Consider the following 11,091-nt stretch of genomic DNA (forward strand, 5'->3'; position numbering starts at 1 on the left):
TTTTTGTACCTTGACTCATTGTTGCATCAGGTTTTCCAAAAATTAGTGTATTTGCTAATCTATAAAATCTAAACTTTTACAGTGTCTGACCAGCACAGATCTAATATTACCATAAAAAGGGTTGTAAGCTTAATCATCCAGGTAGATAACAACAGAAAACTTCAAATCATGTAATCTGGACCAGTTTCTTTAATCAGAATCAGAATAAGCTTTATTATCATTATACCGGGATACAGTGAGATTATGTTCGTACAGTTGTCTGAAAGATGGGCGGAGTGCACGTTGCTGCTGCTAAAATGTGTGGCCCCTTATTCTTTATCATAATACTTTTAGATAGAAAAAGGGTAAGAGCCATAAGGATAGATAGTGGTATTACAAAAAAAGATCTCTTCACAGCTTGTCCTATCAGGACACAATTTGAGAGATAAAAAAAAAAAAAACCTACCAGCAAGCACATTTATAAACATGATTACATATGTAATTGATGTCAAGATGTTGAGATTTGTCCATGAGCACTTTCAGATAGCCCACAGTTATGATGATGTTATTTCAGCCGGCAGTTCTGATAAGCCTGCAAAGAAGATCTCGGGGGGTGGGGTGGGGTGGGGGGGTGGGGGGTTGCGATATATGTAGCTTTGTCCCTAATTACCCATGTCCCAGGAGAAATCTGTCGGCTTGTATCCGAGAACAAACAGGGAGTCCGATTCAGATAAGCCACAATTGTTGATTTTCTTCAGGCAGACTGTTTTTTTCTCATCAGCCTTGAGTCCTGCTGGAACTTTCCGGTCCAAAATGGCAAAATTTATGGGTATTCCACTCCACTGATCCGTGTTCCACTCCACTGATCCGTGTTATGACCTTTCCTCAAGGTCCATCCCAACATGCTGACGAGTCCCAGAAGCAGCAGGTGGCCTGCGATTCCCACAAATCACCTCCATCTTACGGTTTAGCTCGTAAATCAGCTGATTTTGAGTCTTCATAGCACAAACCAAACCTTCACACAGACTCGGAAGCTTTGCCATGGATGAAACTGCTGCTGAAGTCTTCTTCAAAAGTTGATAAAACAGAGCCCCGCCGATGCCAAAGAGCAGAACCCCTGCTATCATTAATCCAAATATATAAACATCTTCAGTGTCCTCCTGAGACAGGACTGAGAGACACAGCAGCTGCCAAACTCCCATGGATCTCTGACATACCCCGCAGCATGAGTCTCAGCCAGAAAAGAGGTTTCTCCAGGACCCTGTTGTTTTGTTGAAAATATTTTGTCGATTGCATTGAAAGTCCAGATCACCAGATCCATAATCATGTTTTTTGTTCCGGAGATGTGTACCAGAAGCTTCAAACACACAGAGAGCAGAGCAGGAGGAAGGAGAGCAGGGGGAGGGAGAGCAGGATCGTCCGTCTTGAGCGAGAGCCAGAGTAGAAAAGTGTGAAACGTTTAGGTGTGAAACATTTCGTCCCCTATCCAGAGGACTTCCTCAGTCTACAGCCTGCCAACCAGATTTGTCCCATACCTCCACTGCTGTGCTTCAAGCTAACCTCCTGTTGGAATCTCAGAAGAAGGCTTTTAGCACATCCAAACAGAGCAGACCCATCCAAAACAATCAATCATTATGATTATTATTATCATCTTCTCTAACAAGATGCGTAACTTTTCTTGAACATCAAAGTTTGTTATCATCTTATTATCACCTATTATTAGCATAGTTTGAAAGTGACGTGTACCTGTAATACTGTAAATATGTTCCTTGAAATCTTCTTCCTGATTATTATTATTGTAAATACAATATAATGATGGATCTTTTAGAACAGAATATGATATAAAACGATAAATGGAAATGGAAATTTAAAAAAAAAAATGTACAGGTATTGGTTCAATTACAAAAGAGGGAAAATTATTAATAATTGGAGGCCTAGACTCCAAAGTGGAACAAACCAGTTCTGCTTGTGATAAGATGGATCAACAAGGAAGAGGGCCTGCAATGGAGGAGGGGGCGTACCAAAGAGACCATATTATCACAAGCAGAACTGGTTTGTTCCACTTTGGAGTAAGCTGTTGGGGGAAGAATCAGTTTTGTTGTGAGTTTCCTTGACTGATGAAGCCTTCCGGACTGAAGGCGAAATGTTTCAGCACAAAAAAAAAAAAAAAGAAACTGTCCAGATGACCTGACTGAAAAATGTTGGATTGTATACCTAGATTATTGAGCATGAACTTTGTTAATGACAGACTTTATTGCATTTATAAAGTGCTATGTGCTGTCGTCATTGTATATTCCAATAGAGTGATTAAATTAGTTCTCTGCATTTAACCCATCACGTGTGAGATACACTCAGGTGGAGCAGTGGGCAGCTATGTAGTTGCCCGGGGAGCAATTAGATAGAGATTGGATGTCTTGCTCAAGAACACCATGGCATGGAGGCACGGTGGTGAGTTGATCCTGTAACTTTCTGGTCCCAAATCGGCTGTCCATACCTCCTACACCATCTTGTCCCCTGTTTATAGGTTTTTGACTAAGATTGTCTGACATTAAAACTGAATTATAGTTGTTGAATTGTGTTGTAAATATACATCTATTGAGTACTTTTTGTGTGTTTTCTTTAGTTTTATTTAAAAAATTCCACAAGTTCAAAAGAGCACTTTGCTACCTCACACATCCATACAAACACACTTTTTAGTAGTCACAAAAACATTTACTTTATGACGTACATGTCAAAGAAGACACTGTAACATCCAATAAATGAGTCACTTTGAGTTTTATTATTCATAGAATTTCTAACTGATGATCTTGTGATTTCCCTACTATAAACAGGTACAGTTTATAGTAAAGGCTAATAAAGTTACTGTTTGTAGACATCAGTGTTGTAATTTTACTCCAGATTACAGAAAAACACAACCCTTTAGACCCCACCTCTAGAGCATAAAAAGCACAATTCTGTCCTTCGTCAGACACTGGATGAAGCACTGAGCAGCAAACCACACTGCAGACTCCACTGAGCAACAGAACCATGGAAGCAGGTCAGAACCGTCCTCTTGCCACGTCCTACCTTGGATGGTCCATTTTCAGCACACTCTGCTGCTGTCTTCCGCTTGGGATTGCTGCGATCATCTACTCTAACAAGGTGTGTAACTTTTCTTGAACATCAAAGTTTGATTTGTTGAAATGTTTTTTCTTTTTCTTCCATCAGAGGATCACTAATTTTTTAACAAGACAAATCATATTGAGCAAAATGTTGGATTTTGTGGTTGACAGAAAACTTGACTTGTAAGTTAAATATACAGTAGAGCTTCTTAGTTTTTTTTTATCTATGTCAAGGCATAATCAAGTTTTTCCTTGCAACATTTTTCTAAACTTGTTCTCATAACATGACATATTTGAATTCTGTATAGTTCTGTTCAAGAACATTGTAAAATTTGACTTTACATTGTGCAGTCCAATATTTCTCGCACTCTTCTAATTTATGTAACTATAATGCTAATTTTTACTCTTTTTAAAGGTTTCAATGGCTAATTCTGTTGGAGACACCGTTTCTGCTGCGGGTGCATCAAGAACAGCCAAGATCCTGAACATCATTGCTCTGGTCTTTGGACTTATTCTGATCATCACGTTTACCGCTCTCACATTAACTACGTCATTCTGAAGGCTCCGTGTTGGACAAAAGAATAATCTAAATCTCTGCAGTACTCAGCTCCCATTTTACCACAGCAGAACCAAACTACAGAGACGCCGTGCATTGACTGTGCATCCTTCTTTCCAAGCTGTTCTACTGTGCTGCTTTATATAAAAGGCTATATCATCAAACCCTGTGAATCCTTACAGCATGTGGAATAAATGCCAAATGTATTTATAGTTCTTTATAGTGTACATTTATATTACGTTAAATGTCTCTTAGTTTTGTTGTTCATTTCAAATATTAAAATGAAAACAAAAATGAAATTATAATGAGTTGTGCAAATCAGTCACTTAAATCTCATGGGGACATTTTTAAAACGATACTTTAAATGCCAAAGGTGATAAAAAAGAAAAGTAAAAAAATAGATCCTAAATGCTGATGGAGATGTAAAGAGAGGGTCAGAAAGAACTTCACTTGGTCTTTGTGGATTTAGGAAAAGCACATGACAGGGTGCCGAGAGAAGAGGTGTGTTATTGCATGAGGAAATCTGAAGTGGCAGAGAATTATGTTAGACTGGTACTGCACTGGTTCTCAAACTGGGGTCCAAAAGCCGGTGCTTGGGGGTCCAGGATTTATTTTTTTCATTTTTTTTTTTTACAAGCACATAGATGTTTAACAAACCATTAAAATACACCGAAATGCAGGAAATCACATTTACTTTATTCAAAATTTCCTTGGGGAGGACCCTCAGAGCCACCCCATCCCCCTGCCAGCCTGCCCACTATTTGCGTTCCAGCATAGATCGGTTCACAAATGAAGCCCTGTTACTTGGTATGACCTTTTCTGTTATGATTCTGTTCAGTTTTATGTAAAGAGTTTTCTGTAATAATTTGAGGTGGCAACACATTATGTTCATTAAGTGAATAGGTGAAGTTTTAAAGTGGTTTTTGATGCTGTTAATTTTCTCAAAACTAATTTTTGGAAGGTGAAATTAAAAATTTTGTTAAGTGTGTCTTGAATGAAAAACACCCCATGTTTAAAAGTATAAAAATTGTTTTAACACTATTAAAGAACAGGTCTTAAGTATTTATGTTACACAAATATTTCCAATGTACGAGAAAAATTGGAGAAAATTATTTAATAAACATGTGGGTTATGAGGGGGTCCTTGAAACTTTTTCTCCCCTGTAAGGGGTCCCTGAATCCAAAAGGTTTGAGAACCTCTGTGGTACAGGACATGTATGAGGACAGCAGGACAGTGGAAAGATGTGATGTAGGAGTGACAGATATAGCTTCAGAGTGGAGATAGTATACCATCTAGGATTGGCTCTGAGCTCCTTCTTGTTTGCTCTGGTGATGGACCGACTAACAGATGAGGTCAGGCAGGAATCTCTTTGGACTAAAATGTTTGCAGATGACATTTTGATCTGTGGTGAGAACAAGAAACATGTGGACGAGAACTGTGGAGCATGGTAAAGAGGTAAAAAAGAGAGTCCAGGCAGAATGGAGTGGATGAAGAAATGTTTCAGGAGTGATGTGACAAAAGGGTGTCAGCACAGGTCAAATGAAAAGTTTACAAGACAGTGGTGAGACCAGCTGTGCTGTATGTTTGGAGGCAATGGCACTGACAAAAAGAGGACAAAGAACTGGAAGTGGCAGAAATGAAAATGTTGAGATTCTCCTTAGGAGTGACAAGGATGGATATACGGTGGTCCTAAGGTGTAAATGAACAACATTTGAAAAAACGGAATTATATTTGAAAAAACACAACAAAAATAACTGTATGGATAAGATGAGGAATGAGATCATCAGAGGTGCCATACCATCCATCCATCCATCCATCCATTTTCTTTACCCGCTTGTTCCTTTTTGGGTCACGGGGGTTGCCGGTGCCCATGTCCAGAAATCACTGTGCGAGGGGGGTACACCCTAGACGGGTCGCAAGTCCATCACAGGGCCACATAGAGACAAACGAGACAAACAACCATTCACTTTCTCACTCACACCTATGGACAATTTAGAGTTACCAATCAGCCTAACGCATGTTTTTGGTCTGTGGGAGGAAACCAGAGTACCCGGAGAAAACCCACGCATGCACGGAGAGAACATGCAAACTCCACCCAGAAAGGCCCCTGGACCGGGGTTTGAACCAGGGACCTGCTCGCTGAGGGGCAGCAGCTCTACCAGTTGTGCCACCGTGCTGCCCGTACCATACCATGCCATACTATTTTATTTATAGAGCACTTAAAACAGCTACAAGGCCAACCAAAGTGCTGTACAGACAGAACAACAGACAACACACAAAGCAATATACAAAATGAAGTAAATCAAAAATATAGACATAAAAACGATGCAGATAATAAATATGACGACAAACCATGTGGAGCGTACAGGTTCAAAACACAGATCATCTGGTGTTGAAAGCTACTGAATAGTAGTGAGTTTTTAAACGGGATTTGAAAACCGAGAGGGAGGGGGCCTGTCTGACAAGCAGAGGTAACTCATTCCAAAGTCTTGGTCCTGCTACAGAGAAGGCCATGTCCAGCACAGCACAGGTGAGATAAAGTTAGAGAGGCCAGACTGAGATGGTTTGAACATATCCAGAGGAGGGACAGTGGGTATATTGGTAGAAGGATGTTAGAAATGCAGCTGTCAGGAAAAAGACATAGAGGAGATATGCGGATGAGGTAGTTGGAGTGAGGACAGAGTGAGGTGGAGGAGGATGACTCGCTGTGGCGACCCCTGAAGAGGGAAAAGCCAAAAGAAGAATTATGTACATGGGAATTATTGTCATACTACACAGCATTTACAGTATATGACACACTGAAATAATGATATAAACTACTTTGTAATAAACACTGATAATGAGACAATCATGGTAAATAAAATCTGTATATAGGTTTGCTTGGTTTTTGTATTCTCCAAATTCTGGATGAATGAGAGTCTACACCAGCAGACTGCCATGGTGTGTGGTGATCTGGAATCAAAACAGCAGAGACAGAACAACAAATGACTGGGTGAGAAAACCAAACCATAGAATGTCAGTTTTGCCAAATCAGGTTTTAAACCAACGTCTGCTTTTACAAGGACCGAAAGGACTTGACTCGTGATTTTTTTTTTTAAGTAATTAAAAAGAAAATAATGGTAAATAAAATTTAAAAACTGTTTTTTTTTATTTACAGGTGACAGCAAGGAGCAAGACCTGGAGGACTTGCAAGGAAAGAGATATGGGATTTCATATTCATAAATGATTTAACAAATGATTGGACAAAAGGAAGGGATTCGTATTGTGCTGTGTTTCTTTCAGGCTTAGAAGACGTAGGATTCCATTTCAGATCAGCGAGGGATTCCAGGAGGTAAGCGTACACACGATGGAGTGGAACAGGTGAGACCAGAGATGGTTGTGGAAGCCAATAATGTCTAATCAATTGTTGCAGAATGTGAAGAGTGGATGAGTAGTTCCAGGCTGCGTGCAGGAGGACATGGAACCAGATGACAAGCAGGCTCGAGGCTCAGAAGGTAAGTACTCACAAAGTAACTGAAAAAATATATATGAGAGTTTTACTATTACTTTTCTTCAAGAAACTGGGGTCAAAATTCACTCAGGGCTTTAGACTGAAAATCACCAAGGCCATTCAGTGCTACAGCAAAGTCTCAGCTCATCAGACCATCAGTTGTGTTTGATGAGCCACACCTGTCCCTCATGAGCTGTAGGGACGTGACATGAACACGATCTGAAATTATACAGAAACAGATTTAACGACTGTACATCATTCTTTACGAGCATTTACAGTATGCGTTGCTTTTTTTGTTATAAGAAGCTGTCAACAAAACCCTATGAATCCTTACAGCATGTGGAATAAATGTCAAATGTGTTTAGGTTAAATATCTTATCAGTTTTGTGGGTCATTTCAAATAATAAAGAAAAATGAAAAGCCTGAGTTGTGCAAATCAAATGGAATGTCAGATTTTTTTTTCTCATGTTAACACATTTAGATGTCAAAAACATGCCATAAAAAACAAACATTTGACATGATAAAAGTGTCCATTTTTACAGCTATTGAAGAATGTTGTTTAAACATAATTTGTGATGGGTCAGAATAAACTCTTATGGCACATTTTTCCAGTGGTGGCTGGTCTCAGTATATTCAAAATTACATTTTCCTTTTAGTAACAATTGTGACTTCACTCTGTCTGGCACCATCCTCCAAGTCACTGATGAGGTGAAATACTTGGGACATTTACATACAGCGTTGTATGCAATATGTACAAGCTTATATGCTTCTTCGGAAATTCTCTATGTGCTCAGTATCTGTAAAAACTGCACTCTTTAAAGCATATTGTACTCCAATGTATACTGCCCACCTGTGGCGGCATTACAGAAAAAGCAGTATGCATAAACTTAAAGTGGCATACAATCAATGATGGCATGAGGATGCTGCTTAAGGTCCCATGATGGAGTAGTGCCAGTCAGATGTTTTTAAATGCCAGTGTACCAACTTGTGCTGCTGTGCTTCGAAACCTTATGTACAGATATATGTGTAGACAGACTCTGTAAATAGCATCATTTATACTCTGACCAACCCTGTACAAAGCTCGGTTAGGTTCTTTTCTCGTTTGTGGAATCACTGGCGCCTTATTTATATGACAATGGATGAACATCCTATTTTTATTGTGTTTTGTTGGTGTTACCTTTTTTTTTTTGCCCTGTTTTTGTTTACTAGTATGGACCATGTGTGTCTGAAATAACGTTTCTAATTGATTGATTGATTGATTGATTGATTGATTGTCAGTATAAAGATGCAAAGAGTTTGTAGGAAGAATTTAACACACGTTAATTACATCAATTCTAAAAAGGTGGGTACATAAACTGAGCCTTGTGGCACACTGTTAGTGACCATTAAATAGCTAGACGAAAACCATTGTGTTGTATACATTGCCTTCAACCTGAGAATTAGAGAGAAAACTGGGTGATAAAGTGATCTGAGAATCAGATATTTAAAAGCTTATGGCACAAGTCACCATGATCTACAGTATCCAATGCTTTGGGCAGGTCAATGTAAAGTGCAACATTATCATGATTCTGCTGTTATGCTGAACCCATGTTTTTTTTTTTTTAGCTCAGTTTAAGTGTAGAAACATTGTGAAGTGTTTCAATGAACTTATCGTCATCGCTCAATTTTATTTTTTTATTTTTTTATTTTTTTTATTTTTTTTTTAAAGAGAGAAGAAAGAAGAATAATTAAATAATAAAAGAGAAATAGATAAAAACGAGAGACCACCACGACAAAACAACATGCACAGCACAATGCCACCCACAATATCACCATGAAACATTCGACATTGCACAAGGAATCATCTAGCTTCCACCACTACCCAACCTAGTGTAGTATTACATATACGAGATATATGCATACAATTTTCACGAGTTCCTCATCTTTCTGACTGTGTAATGTCGTGCATTGAATTTAACAGAAATGTAACGGGAGACGTTATTTATCTTTGACCCATCAAATGAATGCGGTCATTTATTTTCAGAATCAAAGTTTAACATCAAACATTTACATTAATTTGGCAAAATATGAAAATAATAACAGACAAGTTTCACAAAATAATGGACATCAATCACACGGCGGTGATCGAGGACTTTGCTTCAGATATTTCTAAGATATCTGTACTGATTTTAGAAGAGAGAGGAGAGTTTTAAGATGGAAATGGAGATTTATCTTACAGAGAGATATGTGAGGGAATTAATCTGTTATGACCAGAAACGTGCACGCTCCATCAGATATCAGCTTGCGACGGTACGCTTGGTCGAAGAAGAAACTGTTACCTGGTTGATGATAGATCAATGTCGGTATAGAATCCTTCAGACTCTTTCAGCGTCTCCGTTGAGAGCAGCTGAAACCCTTCGAGAGTCGTGCGTGGTGTTCAAACAGAAATTATAATCCCAACATCGTCACTGCATTCTGTATTCCAACGGAAGCACTCTGGGCTTCAGACATCAGAGTTTTCTCCTTCAGCCTTCAGAACTCTCAGACTCTAGAACTTCTTCAGAACCTCCATCACTCTGAGACTCTCTAGTTGAACTCATTTCTGAGTGCAGCAACGCAGCAACCAACAAACTCCAGCAACTCAGCGTCTCAGCCTCTCAGCCTCCGCATGAACTGGGAAGTTGCCACATTTTAAATGGGCCGACTTCCGGGTCATTTGAGAGCTTTTGATTGGTCGATGGACCAGGAATAGAGGTGTGGTTTGTGATGTAAGATGTTATTAAAAGTCAAGGATTGTTTTAGTGACAAACAGAAAGATTATTGTAGGACTTCAGACTTCGTGGAGTCTCACTCTTATTATCTTCTGAAAAAGTTTAAACATGACATTTTTCTCGGTAAACATTTTAGTTGACCGAAAACCGACCTTTAACATACTTACATTGCAGACAGAAAAATCAAGAAATGCATATTAACCTGATTTCTTCTTTGAATGAGGAATAAAAATCATTACTTACTGTTCATGAAAAATAAAAATGAGTAGTTTTCTTCAACCTGTAAACATTGAGTAAACTAACACAATTTGATTATCAAACATTTGTAAAACAGTAATGATCATAGAGAATTGTCTTTTCTGCTTGATTAATTCAAGAAAGAAAGTCACCAGATGGCTCAAACTGTATTTCTGGATGAAGATCAATGAAATAACAGTCACTGCTCATCTGATCAAGATTTGAGGTCAGATCAGGTTCAGATCAGGTTCACTACACTAGCGTGCATCTGTCACAGCACCTGAATCCAAACACCCGCGCAAGCACGCCTGCCACCACCAGATTTCTCCAAAAGAATGCCCAATAGTGGATGCGGGGGCCCACAGACCCGTCCCCCAGGACACAATGGCAACATAGGGAGGACCGGAGCCACAGACACACAGCGGCCCACAGGCCCGGAGCCCCAGGAGTTTCCCAACAGGGAGAACCGCACCCCCCCCAGAGAGGAGCAGAGGAAAGAACCGGGTGACCCCAGCCACCACAATGCAGAGCCTCCAGGAAGCTGCAGCGACGAGCCCACAGGTCCGGCCGGCGTCCCATGCCCCCCCCAAGTAGATCCGGCCATGGACACCGAGCCCCAAGCCCCAAGGCCATACCACCCCCCGGCAGAGCCCCGACAGAGCCAGGGCACCCAGGCCCCGCCAGGCAGCAACCAGGGCAGACCGACGTGCACCCCACCACCCAGCCCGGACACCGAGAGCCACCAATGCACCGGCGGCAAGGGGGTCCCCCGCCAAAGGGGGGCACGACCGGGGGGAGTGGGCCCCACACCAAATGTGGGGCCCAAATTGATCCAAGAGAGGGGTACCACCAAAAACCCAACCTGAGCAACCAACAGGCACACACAGATAGCATGCACCATCTACCTGACAGCGACCACAGGCCGGCCCCAGCCCAAAGGGCAGAGCAGCAGGGAGCCGCAGCTGAGGAGGGCCGGCC

The sequence above is a fragment of the Nematolebias whitei genome, chromosome 6, assembly GCF_014905685.2.
Source record: "Nematolebias whitei isolate Nwh7 chromosome 6, NemWhi1, whole genome shotgun sequence".
Classification (NCBI taxonomy): Eukaryota; Metazoa; Chordata; class Actinopteri; order Cyprinodontiformes; family Rivulidae; genus Nematolebias; species Nematolebias whitei.